Source organism: Gopherus flavomarginatus, assembly GCF_025201925.1.
Source record: "Gopherus flavomarginatus isolate rGopFla2 chromosome 13 unlocalized genomic scaffold, rGopFla2.mat.asm SUPER_13_unloc_2, whole genome shotgun sequence".
NCBI lineage: Eukaryota > Metazoa > Chordata > Testudines > Testudinidae > Gopherus > Gopherus flavomarginatus.
In genome coordinates this window covers 1,217,253-1,232,102 of record NW_026114610.1, presented here as the reverse complement: position 1 = coordinate 1,232,102, position 14,850 = coordinate 1,217,253, and the positions used below count along the sequence as shown (strand labels likewise).

The following is a 14,850-nucleotide window of genomic DNA, read 5'->3' as shown; positions in this document are numbered from 1 at the left end:
AGTCCCAATGGCAACTTAGGAAATGTAATACAGACTAGTCCATTCCTCCCAAGTGGATGTGGTTCTTGTTCGTCTGCACATTGTAGCCCATGGAGGCTAAGGACCTGAAAATGTGTTTTCACGTGCCTTTGTTTAATTGATGAAAACAAACCTAGACACTTAGAGGATTGGAAGTGATTTCAGCTGGGGGACACGTTTGCTAGGTTTTTATGCATTTGCACAGGAAAACATTGAGGGTGCACATGTATTTCAGGGACCCCCATTTAGTGGAGCTCCTGAATATATTGGAAATAGAATTATCTTTACTGAAGAAACAGGTTTGTGAGGGAGCACTTGGATTTGAACTAAGGACCACTTGATTTGCAGTCAAACACTTTCCCACTGAGCTATACCCCCATAATATTTGCATAGGCAAATCAGTGATCTTAAGGATTTTGAAGGACAGGCTCTTCCTCAGAGAGCTCCTTTTCTATTCCCAGACCACAGGGGTTTTAAAAATGGGGTTTGATTAAATTTTATATACACATGTAGACACCACAGCTTCCACATACACCAGCATAGCTTCCCCCCACTGACATAGCTACCACCTCTCGAGGAGATGGATTAACTGCACGGACGGGACAGCTCTCTCCCCTCCACTTAGAGCATCTTCATTATTTATGAATAGGTGGGAAATAACCTCCTGAATGGAAAGGAACCAATTTATCAAATATTGCTGTGTCTGCATTCAATATGGGGAATTGGTCATATTGGGCTGGATTAGTAGGAACATTGCAAGCAGATAGAGGGAAGTGATTATTCCCCTCCATTCAGCACTGGTGAGGCCACATCTGGAGCATAGCATCCAGTTTTCACCCCCCCGCCCCACTACAGAAACAAATTGGAGAGAGTTTAGGGGAGGGCAACAAAAATGATTAGGAGGCAGGGGACTTACGAGGAGAGGCTGAGGGCAGCGCTGCCCAGAGGGAGGGCAGGTGGGGCAATTTGCCCCAGGCCCCGCAGGGGCCCCTATGATCATATAGTATTCTATAGTATTGCAACTTTTTTTTATGGAAGGGGCCCCTGAAATTGTTTTGCCCCAGGCCCCCTGAATCCTGTGGGCAGCCCTGCCCAGCCTGTGGTGCTGTCCCCCCACTCCACTCATTCTCCTCCTTCTGAGGCCCCACTTGTGCTCTGCCCTCAATCCCATTTGGCCACTTCCCACACCTGCTCTTTGGCTGAGGCCTGCTGGTCCACCTTTCGCTCGCTCCTCTCCTCCCCCAAGACCTCCTCGCGCCACTCCACCCTCTACCCCAAGGTCTGCCTGCTGCCCACACCTCTCTGCCCCCTCCCCTGAGACTCACCCTGCCCATTGCCCACACCTCTCTGCCCCCTCCCCGAGACTCACCCTGCCCATTCCCCACACCTCTCTGAGCCCTCCCTTGAGACTCACCCTGCCCATTGCCCACACCTCTCTGCCCCCTCCCCTGAGACTCACCCTGCTCATCACCCACACCTCTCTGAGCCCTCCCCGAGACTCACCCTGCTCATTGACCACAGCTCTCTGAGCCCTCCCCTGAGACCTGCCCTGCCCACTGCTCGTACCTCTCTGCCCCCTCGCCTGAGACTCACCCTGCCCATCACCCACACCTCTCTGAGCCCTCCCCTGAGATCCACCCTGCCCACCTCTCTACCCTTCCCCTGAGACCCACCCTGCCCATCACTCACACCTCTTTGTCCCCTCCCCTCTCTCTGCCCCCTCCCCTAAGACCAGCCCTGCCCACACCTCTCTGCCACCTCCCCTGAGACCAGTCCTGCCCACACCTCTCTGCCCTCTCCCCTAGACCGGCCTTGCCCACCACTTCCATCTCTCTGACCTTCCCCTGAGACCTGCCCTGCCCACTGCTTGTACCTCTCTGACCCTCCCCTGAGACCTGCCCTGCCCACTGCTTGTACGCCTCTGACCCCTTCTCTGAGACCTGCCTTGCCCACCTCCCACATCTCTCTGCCCCCTCCCCTGACCTGACCTGCCCACCGCCCACACCTCTCTGCCCCTCCCCTGAGACCCACCCTGTCCACCTCTTTCTTTGGTCATCTGTTGTTATTCCTTGAAACAACAAGGATGGAATAAAAAGCTGAGTTTACTCCAGGGTGAGTAAAGAAAGGAGCCATCAACCCCCTGGCAAAGCTCAGTGCCCCAGAGAAAACCTGCCCCCTGCTATTGCAATCACTGATATGCTGGGGATATGACAGGAAAGGGACTGTCTGAATGAGCAAGGCAAGAAATGGACAACAAGCTACAGCTATGTCATTAACCACAAACAGGGCAGCCCGGGGGGGTGGGGGGCAAGTGGGGCAATTTGTCCCAGGCCTCGGGCCCCGCAGGGGCCCCCACAAGAGTTTTTTGGGGCCCCTGGAGCGGGGTCCTTCACTCGCTCTGGGAGCCCCAGAAAACTCTTGCGGGGCCCGGGCCCCCGCAGCTTCTTCCGCTCCTGGTCTTTGCCCTGAAGACCTAGCTGCACTTCGGCGGTGGGTCCCGTTTCGGTGGCAATTCAGCTGCAGGGGCCCCCACTGTGAGTCTTCGGGGCACTTCGGCAGCGGATCCAGGAGCAGAAGGACCCCGTGCTGCCGAATTACCGCTGAAGCGGAGGCACCCTGCTGCCGAAGACCCCAGGCCACCAGAATCCTCTGGGCGGCCCTGACCACAAACGCACTCGCCTCATGCTCCAGCCAGAAGGGAAAGGAGCAGGAATTCTTGCTATTCAGCCATGGACACACTTACACAATGGCACAGCAGTGTGTGTGTTGTGGAAGCTGGTCTGAGGAAACAACTGGAATTGATCACTCAGTGAGAGCAGAACTAGAGGACAGTGAGAACCCCAAATCAAGCAAGTAGTTGTGGCTGAGTAGTTAAGTTGGTGGGCTAGAAATCCATTGGGGTCTCCCTGTGCAGGTTCAAATCCTGCCAATTATGGAGGAAATTATGGTTCTTCAGTTTTGATGAAGCTGAGTCTTGTCTCATTCTTAAGCTATGTCTAGATGAAAGAGTAACATGGCTTTAGTTAAAGTGTTTTAATTGAACAGCTGTTGCATGTCCACCCTATGCCCTGTGTCACCAGAGCACATCCATGCTAGCATCTCTTGGATGGCCACAGAGAGCAGTGCATTGTGGTAGCTATCCCACTGTGCAACTGGCTGCAGGGTGCTTTGGGAAGGGTTTGCAATGCCTCACGGGCTAGTACAGCATCAAATGATACAGTTTTCTATCCCATTGTTCCATGGGCATCCTACTAGATTGCCAGCTGCTTTTCAACTGCAGTGTGCTTGGTGGGGGAGAGACAGTGTGTGCATTGCGGAAGAGTGAGTGTGTCGGCACACTGTCTCTAAGTTCAGACAGCTGCTGGAAGCAACCAGTCCTGAGGCAGGGGACAGCCCCGACATCAGCCCCGCTTCTCTCACTGGCTCAGCTCAGCACAGCCCAGCACTCTCTGTCACACACACACACATACACGTACACACTGCTGCCTGCTTAGCTCTGTGTCAGGGGTGCTGGAACAGGGGGGTTAGAGGACCATGGCCCCACCACTCTTTACTGGCTGTTAGGACAAATGATGGGGGAGGGGGAAGGGTGCAGTCTTGGGGAAGAGGCGTTCTGTGGGTGTGGCCTCGAGGGGAGAAGTGCTGTGAGTGGGGGTCCTTAAGGAAGGAGTGTCATGGGGGTGCCACAGTTCGGATAACAGTGCCCCCCCACTGTAAGGAAGCTTCTGCTGCCCCTGCTCTGTGTTCGCAGAGCGGGAGAGAGCAGCATCCACGACAGTGATTTGCTCCCCAGGTCTCCGGCAGGGGGGCTCGGGAGGTGATTTAAAGGGCCTGGGGTCCAACTGCAGCAGGGAGGCATGGGTCTTTTAAATCACCAGCCTGGGGAAGACGGGCCGGGCTAGCACAGCGTACTGGCTCTTGCCAGTACCCCATACCGTAACATACCGGCTTACTTTCACCTCCGGAAGGTCCTCACGTGGATAAATAACTGGTTAAAAGATAGGAAACAAAGGATAGGACTAAATGGTCAGTTTTCAGGATGGAAACAGGTATCTCGTGGTGTCTGTACTAGGACCAGGACTAGTCAACATATTAATAAATGATCTGCTGAACAGTGTGTCACGGAGTCCCCGGGCGATGCTCCGGAACTGCTCCCCACCAAGCCAGTCAGGACTTTGGGGAGCCTCCTCTCCCTTGGAGCAGACTTGTTCAGGGCAAGAAGCTCACACGTCTTCACCTCCTGGGTCTCTCCTTGGAGCATTCAGCATCCTCTGCCCCTCCGTGTGCTTCCCACAGCGAGTCCACCCCAGCGGGGTCCTGGGGAAGCCACCGGGTCCTGCACCCCCACTTTGCAGTCAGACGTGACTCTTAGCCAGCCAGTAACACAGAGGTTTATTCGATGACAGGAACAGGGTCTAAAACAGAGCTTGTAGATACAGCGAACCGGACCCCTCGGCTGGGTCCATTCTGGGGGGCAGAGAGCCAGACCCCCAGGTCTGCCCTCCACCCTTGGCCCCAGCCAGCTCCAGACTAACAACCCCTCCCAGCCCCTGCTCTCTCCTCAGCCCCTTTCCTGGGCCAGGAGGTCACCTGATCCCTTTGTCTCCAACACCTTCAGCTGGCACCTTTGCAGAGGAGGGGCCCAGGCCATCAGTTGCCAGGAGACAGAGTGCCAGGCATTTAGGTGCACTGGCCCTTTGCTCTGCCAGATACTTAAGAACTGCCATGGGGACACTGAGGCACCAACACAGTACTCAGAGAAAACATTAAGAACTTTCCCAGTTCGTCACATCTCTCCCCCCTTCGAGACCGAACTGAGCGAGGTCACTTCAGCCAGTGACCTGGGGAAGTTCGAACCCACCAAGGTTCCCATGGATGCCCCAGCGTCTCTCCCATTCCTTGGTGTGAGTTACACCAGTACAGTCCAGTCTCACGCCCTCCCTTAGGTCGAGTGTGCTTGATGGCACTTGCAGGCCGCATGTGGGAAGGTTTGTGCAGCCCACACCCTTTGCCACCCCAGTACCCCTGCGGTTCAAACTGGGATGGGTCTTCCCCCAGCACTCTGGGCTGCTTTCCCAGTGACTCTGAATGGGGAACACCTGATGGGGAGATTGGCTCCCACCTCAGGGAAGAGATCCCCCTGGGGGTCTTCCCCCTTCTCCATCCAATCCTCCCTCTTCAGGTCCAGGGGTCCCCTCACTCTCCTCCCATCCAGCAGCTCGAACGGGAAGAACCTTGTGGATTCCTGGGGTACCACCAGCTGCCTCCCGATTCCCCCCAGTTCTACTTCCCCTTGGGGAGCCCATTCCCGGTACAGGAATCCCTTCTCCTGCAGGACTCTGTCCCTGCAGCCTTCCCCAAGGGGGTTTGCAGCGCTGTGGCCAGCAAGTTCCCTCAGCTTCTCCAAGGAGGGATCCCTCTGCAGCTCGGTCTGGGATTCAGCAGCTGGGGCAGGGAGTGGGACCTGCTCCCTCTCGCTGGCTGGGCCTGGGGTCACAGCCCCCCTGAGCCCTGTCCCTGGTAGCTCCCTCCCTGCTGTGTAATCACTTCCCAGCAGCACGTCTGGACCAGGCAAACCTGTTTGGCACCTGCCCTGCCCTGCCCTGCCCTGCCCTGCCCTGCCCTGCCCTGCCCTGCCCTGCCCTGCCCTGCCCTGCCCTGCCCTGCCCTGCCCTGCCCTGCCCTGCCTGGGTGTTCCCACACTCAGCTGGGGTCTCAGCTTCCCCTGTGCTCAGCACTGCCCTTGCAGTCCCAGTGGGGCAGGCAGCGAGCTCTCTGCTCTGGTCACAGCATCAGAGCCAGCGTGAGCCCCGTCTCCGGTGTGCAGGCGGGCAGGGAGCATCTCTCCCTCCCACTCAGCCCCAGGGGGCTGGTTACAGGTAGGCAGGTATCCTGAGCCCAGCAGCCCCTCCCCCCTGCCAGCCAGGTCATTTGCATTTTCACTGACCATTTCCATCCTAGCCAATTGGTTCCCTGGATTTGAATTCAAACCCTCGGCCGTTACAGGAGCGGGGCCTGGATCCTGTCCCATGGGGAGACAGTCACCCCCCAACAGGGCCTCCCAGCCGACATCCTGGAGAACCCCAACTACCAGCCAGCCTGACCCCTCCTGCGACTGCACAGGGATCTGGGCCATAGGCAGGGCGAGGGGCCTCACCCCAGGGACCTTCACCCAGGTCCCACAGTCCCTCAGCATCTGGGGCTGCACCACCACAGTTCTCTCTGTCCCAGGGTCTCACCCCCGCAGGCGTGTTTCCCCACTAACCCCTGGGCAGCCCCCTATGTCTCTCTGATCCACCATCACCAGTCCACGCTGCTGCTGCTTCTCCTGCAGCTTTTCCTCGGGCTCTTGCTCTCTCTCACGGTCCTCTCGCTCTCTCGGGCTCTGCTCCCATCCCATCCGTCTCCAATCTCCTGATGGGGAACCCAATCGTGAAGACCCTCGTCTGATTGGGGACCAGACTCCCGGGGATGCCTGGCTGATGCTCCAGCTGCTCTCAGATCCTCTTGTAGCCCCATCTGGGCCAGGAATCTGCTCCTCAGAGCGGTCCTTCTCCTCCAACTGCACGATTAACTGTGCCTTGGTGAATTTCCCCATGTGTAACCCTCTCTTTGTGCACAGGATCACAATGTCCTTCTCAAGGAGATGGTGATAGGCCATCACTTCACCATTGCCAAGTGGCTCTGGACTCACAGGCCTGTGTGCTCTTGGCTCCCCCATGGTTTCCAGGAAGAACCCCTGGTGTGCCAGCCCTTCTCGTGATCACCACCTCTTTGCCAGGGTCGAGCTGCAGACTCCTCCGCCCCTGGGACTGCTCCTGCAATCCCCAGGGGAACCCTGCTACTGCAAAAATCCTTCTCTCTCCCAGGGTCGAGCGGCAAGCTCTTCCGCCCCTGAGACTGCTGGCTGCAGTCCTCAGGGGGACCCTGTTACTCCAACAGTCCTTCTCGCTGGTCCCACACTCCCAGAGGTTAACTGCCCCCTGAAACCGTCCCACTCTGAGCCTTCAGCATGCCTGGTCCTCATTATCCCTCCTTTGTTTTACTGCTCCCCAGTCACTTACTGCAAGCAGCGCCATTCACGGGGTGCAGTACGTCCCGCCGCTGCCACCAGTTGTCACGGAGTCCCCGGGCGATGCTCCGGAACTGCTCCCCACCAAGCCAGTCAGGACTTTGGGGAGCCTCCTCTCCCTTGGAGCAGAAGTTTTTAGGGCAAGAGGCTCACAAGTCTTTACCTCCTGGGTCTCTCCTTGGAGCATTCAGCATCCTCTGCCCCTCCGTGTGCTTCCCACAGCGAGTCCACCCCAGCGGGGTCCTGGGGAAGCCACCGGGTCCTGCACCCCCACTTTGCAGTCAGACGTGACTCTTAGCCAGCCAGTAACACAGAGGTTTATTCGATGACAGGAACAGGGTCTAAAACAGAGCTTGTAGATACAGCGAACCGGACCCCTCGGCTGGGTCCATTCTGGGGGGCAGAGAGCCAGACCCCCAGGTCTGCCCTCCACCCTTGGCCCCAGCCAGCTCCAGACTAACAACCCCTCCCAGCCCCTGCTCTCTCCTCAGCCCCTTTCCTGGGCCAGGAGGTCACCTGATCCCTTTGTCTCCAACACCTTCAGCTGGCACCTTTGCAGAGGAGGGGCCCAGGCCATCAGTTGCCAGGAGACAGAGTGCCAGGCATTTAGGTGCACTGGCCCTTTGCTCTGCCAGATACTTAAGAACTGCCATGGGGACACTGAGGCACCAACACAGTAATCAGAGAAAACATTAAGAACTTTCCCAGTTCGTCACACAGTGAGGTGACAAAATTTGCAGATGATCCAAAACTACTGGCTTGCTTCCTAGAACGAACGCTCCTTGAGTGGGGTGATCCACAGGGAGCAGCTCAAACCTCCAAAGTGCCTGGCCAGGGGCAGGACATTAGCCCAGCAAGGGAGGGGTGTGGCAGTGACATCACAAAAGCCCTTTGCAGGACCTCAGACTATTGGTCAAAGGTGGTGGGGAGGTGATGACCTCACAGTGAGATGCTGACATCAGCCAGGCAGGAGAGGGGTGAGGGGCCAGGGAAACCTCAAAGACCCCTGTGGCTTTGCTTCAGCAAGTCTCCTTCTCCAGGTCTCTCTTTGAGGACTGAGAGAGTATTCGGGTTCACAGACGTGAGTGCCAGGAGAAATCTCTTTCAAGTTTTCTCCTTCCCTTTGCCTGATTTTATGAAAAAACAGCCATCCCTGTTTAGAAGGTAAGAGCCTCCTCGAGGTTTGAAACCTGTTCAGTCTGATCCATCTGGTGACAGCTGAATGCTAGGCATGGAAAACACGAGGTTAAGGAGGCAGAATTTTATTCCACACCTGAGATTTTGTCCCTTAGAATCACTGGGGACATTAGGGTTTGTCCTTTTTGTTTCACCTTTTCCTCTATCCATCCCTTCCTCCTTTCTCTTTGTCTTTTGCTTTTGTCCTTTCACCTGTTCCCCTCCCAACGCCAAGAGTGAGGTTTGTCTGTGTGTGTGTGTGTTGTGGGGGAATGATCTGTAGCTCCCACTCTGGGAGGTCCACCCAAAAATGTGCGGCTGAGATAATGCTTGGGCAGTGATCCCCACCGGTGACCTGGGCCATCCTTTGGGCTCTGTGGTGAGAACCCTCAGCCTCCCATCCTAAGTCTCTACCCTGATTGGCTGAGCAGGGGGTTATTGACAAGGAGGAGACTCAGGTCCTTGTTCTTCTCTTTTAAGACCAAGTAAATAAGTCATAACCAGTCATATGTTTGAAGAATCTTGCTGCTTCTCTGCATTAATGGTCTCTGAGCAGTTCGTGATTCTCTCTAACATTGCAGTTCTCCTCAGATACTTGCTGAATAATTACTGTGCACTGTTGTTGGTCTTGAGCTCATGTGAGAGCACTTTACTCAGGTCATTCCATGTATGAAATTCAAGATCTGATGGTTAGTTTCAAAATCAGGGCTTTTGAGTCCTTTTCCCAACTCTGCCACTGACTGGCTGTGTGACCTAAGACAAGTCAATTCTCCTTTCTCAGCCTTAGCTTCTCCCTCTTTCAAGTAGGGATAATAATGATCCGGTCTTACCTACCTCAACACACACACTGTCTCTCCCCGCACACAAACAGTCTCCACACTGCAGTTGAAAGGCAGCTGGCAATCTAGTAGGATGCCCGTGGAACAATGGGATAGAGAAACCTGCATCACTGAAAGTACAGCCATGAAGACAATACACACCAGCCTTTCCTAGCTGGCAAAAATCAAACCTCCACAAAGACCGCTATGGTGTCATACTACAGCTCCCTAAGCACTCAGCCATAACCACTTAACACAGGGGCCTTTCTACACTCTGGTTCTGTTCTCACGGAAGGGGCATTTCCAATTGTTTGCTCAGACCAGCTTCCCCAGCACACTCACTGCTGTGCAGCTCTGTACGTGTGGCCATGGCTGAACAGCAAGAATTCCTGCCCATTTCCCTACTGGCTGGATCATGGTTAGAGTGTGTTTGTGGTTAATGATGTCGCTGTAGATTGTTCGTTTCCTGTTTTTGGCATTCAGACAGTCTCTTCCCCAACATATCTCCAGCACATCAGTCCCTGGCTGGGTCTCCTGCGCAGTGGAAAACATCCCTTGTTTGGTGCTGCCAAGGGGAACGTGCAGAGCTGAGATGTCCCTCAGCTTGGATCAAAGGGGGATGTTGGATGGAATTTATCACACAACGCTCCCTGCTCCCCAGAGCCCCATGGGGAGAATCTAGAGAAGGGGGAGTCATTTCTCCCCTGCACTCCCAGAAGAGCTGCTAGGACTCCTTCCTGCCAGCTACTCACCCCTGGATTCATCCTCAGCTCCTGGGATCTTTCTGCTCCAAAGGCTCCAGAGGCCTGGGGTGGGGAGGGCGTCACTGCACAGTCTGAAACACAAGGGAGGTTTCTGGAATTGAAAGAAGGAGCAGAAAATGGAGAGGAAAGAAACAGAGAGAAAACGCCTCATCCCTCTCTCCTCCCCCTCCCCCTCCCAGCAAGAAATGTTATCAAGGATCAGCGTTAGGGGAAATGGTTCCCTGGGCAAAACTTGTACTTTAGCACTTCCCCATCGCCCCTGGACCATCCCCGTCCCCCTTTCCCCCCAGCTCCTGCACTCAAAACCCTTGCACCTCCTTCACCCCTATCTCCTGCCCCCTCCTGTGCCCTAACCCCTACACTGTGTCCCCTTTGCCCTTAAGTCCCACACTCCCTTCCTGTGCTACCAGCCACTGCCCCCTGCTGCACCCCCTTCACCCCTAATCTCTGCACCCCCTTCTGCACCCATATGGGGAGAGTGACCTGTGAGCATGGAGCAGCTCACGTTGCTGCTCGCTCCTCCCTGGAAGGCTGCTCCTCCGGGCACCCCTAGGAGCTGGGGGGGTGGGGTGCGGGGGCAAGAAGCAACATCACCTGAGTTCCCTGCATCCGGGTCACTTTCCTCAGCCAGGCTGCATAAGGGGAGGGCAGAGAGCAGCAGCTTCTGATGCTCCCCTCACAGCACAGCCCCGGTGGGGAAAGTGACCAGGACGCATGGAGCACATAGTGTTGCTCCTCTCTCCCTCCAATCCTCTATGGGGCCATGGAGGAGCACTGGGGCAGGGGAAAGCAGTGAGCACCTTTGCACTGGCACACAGTGCCCTTTGACCCCCTGAAGTCCTGGGCGGCTGCCGGAGGGCCCCAACCCTAAGGCCAGCCAGGCTCCCCAGCACAAACAGCAGAGAACACAGAGAGACTGGCCACACACTGAGCAGCGGTAGCCTGGGCAGCACATAATGGAGGCTCGGGGAGGCTCAGCCTCCCCAAACCTTGTGTCACCAAGAGGCAGTGGAGCCCATGACTAGGGGCCCTGGAGAAATTAGGTCCCCCTGGAAAAGTCTCCCCCATGTCAGCCCCAGGGTTGGAGGAGCTCTCACTCCGTGCTACGGCCCGGGGGCTGCAGCAGGGGCACAGAGCTTCTCTGGTCTTGGGGACAGAGCGGGGCAGGGGTAAAGGAGTGACAGGGTGGGGCTAGTGGGGGAAGTGGTGGAACAGAGGTGACATAGTGGATGGGGCCGTGGGTGGAAGGTGTGGCAGGGGGCAGAGCCACAGACAGAAGTGAGGGGGCCTAGTTCCAGTTCTGGGGCCCCTGCACTTGTTCTCCCTTTCCCTGGGCTTTGGCATCACTAGCCCCTGCTTAACATGTAGGGTTCAGTGGTCCCCAAAATGTGGGGTGTGACTCCTAGGGGGACACAGAGCAACATTCATGGGGGCACCTCGGGCTGAGCCAACCCCCATGGAGGGAGCACCAGTCAGCCCGACTCTGTCCTAGCTCTTTTCCAACCCCACCCTCAGCCTGGGCCCCTGACTGCCAGCTCGGCCTCGACCCCCTTACCCCTGTCTGCACCCCTCTCTTCAGCAAGCAACATCCCACTCCCAGCCCCAGTTTTCAACTGCGGCTCCAAGGGCCCACAGCCATGGATAAGAGGGCACAGTGTGAAATGTTTGGGGACCACTGGTTTAGGGTGACGTTCTGAATCACTTCTATGCAGTTCAATAAAAGCTATTCCTCACCCATCAGGACTGACTAAGTATGTTCTGCTGCCCTTCACTTATGCACGAAGGATAATAACATTTCATACCACTCAGTGCTAAAGTGATTTGTGACCATCACCCGCTAAAACTGGTCATTTTGGGGAAGCGGCCCCATGATGCTCCATACCTAGGCAGAGTAGGTGTGTCTATGCAAACACGGTCTGTTCCTGAAGCCTTTCCCACAGCTGGTCACTAGGTGTGAGGGGGGAGCTCATTCAGCCCCTGCTTCCGCTTAGTATTTAAAAACACCTTAGTGTCCCTGTCTCTGCTGGCCTTAGATTTCTCATCCTGTCCATTTCCTAACATCTCAGATGAGGTGGCTGAGTGGTTAAGGCGATGGACTGCTAATCCATTGTGCTCTGCACGCATGGGTTCAAATCCTCTCCTCATTGGATGCATTTAGTCTTCACTCCTCCTTTCTAGACCACCATCTCCCCTTTGGTACAATGACAGACAAAACAATGTTGCTTCCTGCCAACAAAACCCTGCTCAGAAACCCCCTTGCTTTAAATAAAATGTCTAAATCTCAGATTTCTAAAAATAAAATTCTCAAGCCCTGTATGTCTTAGCTTTTATATCAAAAGGTAACAGCCTCATAATCTCCCCCAAACACCCTGAGACTTCCCCAAATTATTAAAATACCCCAGTTCTCAGCAAGGCCATGACAGTGACTCACAGCTAGAGTGTCTAGGCTAAGCTGTTCTGAAGGAGGCAACTTAAACATTTTCTCCCTGCTTCCCTTGGCAAGGTCTGATTGGGAAAACAAAATTCCCCAAACTGAAAATTTTCAGCTGAAAAACCAGTACTAGCTATTTGAGGACCTTGGTTTGAATGTATTGTTATTGTTCTCTTCTGATTTATGAATCAGTTTTGTCATCCAGGTGTGTTTCCAGCTGTTGATTTGTGGGGGAGAGATGCCAAGTCATAATGTCTCTTCCTCTCTTTCATAGATTCTTCCAACTTTCTAGAAAGCTCCTTTGCTATGATGTGAGTCAAGCAGTGTCCATTGTTGCTGTATTATCTCGGTGAAGTCTGCATCGTACAAGGTTCCTGGGATAGTCCTTGGGAGTGTAGAAACCTTCAATGGGCCAGCAGTGAGTCTGGCTCCTCCCTTGTCGCACCTGAAAGGCTGGTGGGGGGCATTTCCCAACCTCATAACATATTTCTGTAATGCACACAGAGCAAACTTCATAACTTCCCAAACCAATGTGAGCACATAGAATGCAAGAAGACATTAAGGTTCAACAGATGAACAGTTCAAGATTTTTGAAATGATACCTCACCAGGCAGACTGTGTTCAAATGTATCATCACTATATGAGAGTGGTGAATATGGGGCTTGCAGGGTGCTGCTTTGAGCACAGCGTGCCACACCTGGGCTTCCATTGCAATGGGAGCGTACCCGTAGAATCCATCTCTCCCGGGATAAAGATGGCAGGATGGCTGGCCTGGGTCATCTGACTTAGGCTCATGGAGCTAAAGCTGAGAGGCTAAAAACAGTGGTGCAGATATTTGTGTTCACACTGAAGCCTGGGTTCAGAAACCCTCACCCCTCGTGGGGTCTCAGAGGTTGGGTTCAAGTCCATATGTCTGCCCTGTAATGTTACAGTCTTGCAGTCCAAGTCCCATAACTCTGAGTCAGCTGACCTGGGCTTTGAGACAGGTGACCTGGGTGTTTTAATCATAGTGTAGACATAACACTAGGATAGGTCTAGGAGCCCAGAAGGTTGGGAGGGAGTTTAGCAAGTGCAAATGGTAAAACTGCAGGGAAGTATCACCCTGGACTCATGGCAGTTCTCCATTGGTCTGTCTGCTTTTGAGGCAGGGATAATAACTGCCAGTGGTGACCTGTTGAGTGGCTCTTGGGGCACCTGCTCTTGGCTGTTGTCAGAAGGACCTTTGGTCTAGCCCAGTGTGGTTTTTTTATGGTTTAAATTACACACACAGGCACTGATAACAGAGTTACTGAACGTTTGGGAGTTAGGAGCTGGTAGGTCAGTGATCCAGTCCCCTCATGGATGACCCCCTCTCTCTGGGACAGGGGCAGGTCTGAGCTCTCACACCAAATGCTCATTGTGGCTGCCAGAATCTGTGGGCAGCTCACCTAGTTTATGCTGAGGGTTGAGTCCTGCTTTGTGCCCAGTGTCTGAGAATGAAAATCCTAAACCACCCTATGAAATAATGAATGCAGCAGGATGTGCTATTGTCCCTGCCCCAAAGCAGGCAGACCAATGGAGAAATGCCATTGAGTCCAGGGTAATACTTCATTGCGGTTTTACCTTTTTTGCTTGCTAAACTCCCTCCCAACTTTGAGGGGGCCCAGAGCCCAGTATTGAGCCTGAGCTGAGACATCTACACTGCAAATTTACCACCCCACGGCCAAAGCCTCGGGAGCCTGAGTTGGCATTGGGCAGCCCTGGGTGTTTCATTGCAGCGTGGACATAGCGTAGTATTATGTCTGCACTGTCATAAACACACCCAAGTCACTATTCTGAAACCCTGGGTCAGTTGATTCAGGCTTGTGGGACTTTTGCTACAGGATTATAAAATTACAGTGTAGGCACTTGGGCTTGAGCCCAGCCTCCGAGACCCCAGAAGGGGTGAGGGTCTCCGAACCTGGGCTCTAGTCTGAGCCTAAATGTCTACACTGCAGTTTTTAGCCTCACAACCTGAGCCCCAGGAGTCCAAGTCAGATGATCCAGGCCAGCCGGGCCACACTGCTTTATCACGTTATAGATGCCTTCTCAGGGTATGTCTACATTGCAATGTAAGCCCAGGGTTAGCAGAAGTCATGTCAGCAGCCCCAACGCATAAACATAAACCACAAGGAAAAGACCCACCCACAAATAAGCTGGGCAGTGTCCTTCTCCCTACGGTTCATAAGTCCAGCAACCAAAAGTCCTTTACCATGAGCCATCCCCTCTCTGCACCTCACTCACAGCTGTTGTCCTTAGTCAGTGCAAGCCCAGAGGTGCCTCTCTAGAGTTCACTCATAGACTCATAGACTCATAGATTCTAGGGTCAGAAGGGACAAATGTGATCATCTAGTCCAACCCCTGGCACAAAGCAGGCCACAGAACCCTACCCTTCCACTTCTATAACAAACCCCTAACCTACGTCTGAGTTACTGAAGTCTTCAAATTGTGGTTTGAAGACCTCAAGCTGCAGAGAATCCACCAGCAAGTGAGCCATGCCCCATGCTGCAGAGGAAGGCAAAAAACCTCCAGGGCCTCTGCCAACGTGCCCCG

The 14,850-nt window shown here is 54.4% G+C and overlaps 2 non-coding genes across 2 annotated transcripts; one reads left to right on the top strand and one right to left on the bottom strand.

The window, feature by feature from the left end:
• Positions 1–324: 324 nt before the first annotated feature.
• On the bottom strand, positions 325–396 carry TRNAC-GCA (transfer RNA cysteine (anticodon GCA)). The gene has a single exon. It is a non-coding gene; the product is annotated as a tRNA-Cys (tRNA).
• An 11,517-nt stretch (positions 397–11,913) lies between these two features.
• Positions 11,914–11,995, top strand: TRNAS-GCU (transfer RNA serine (anticodon GCU)). The gene has a single exon. It is a non-coding gene; the product is annotated as a tRNA-Ser (tRNA).
• The last annotated feature ends 2,855 nt before the right edge of the window (positions 11,996–14,850 follow it).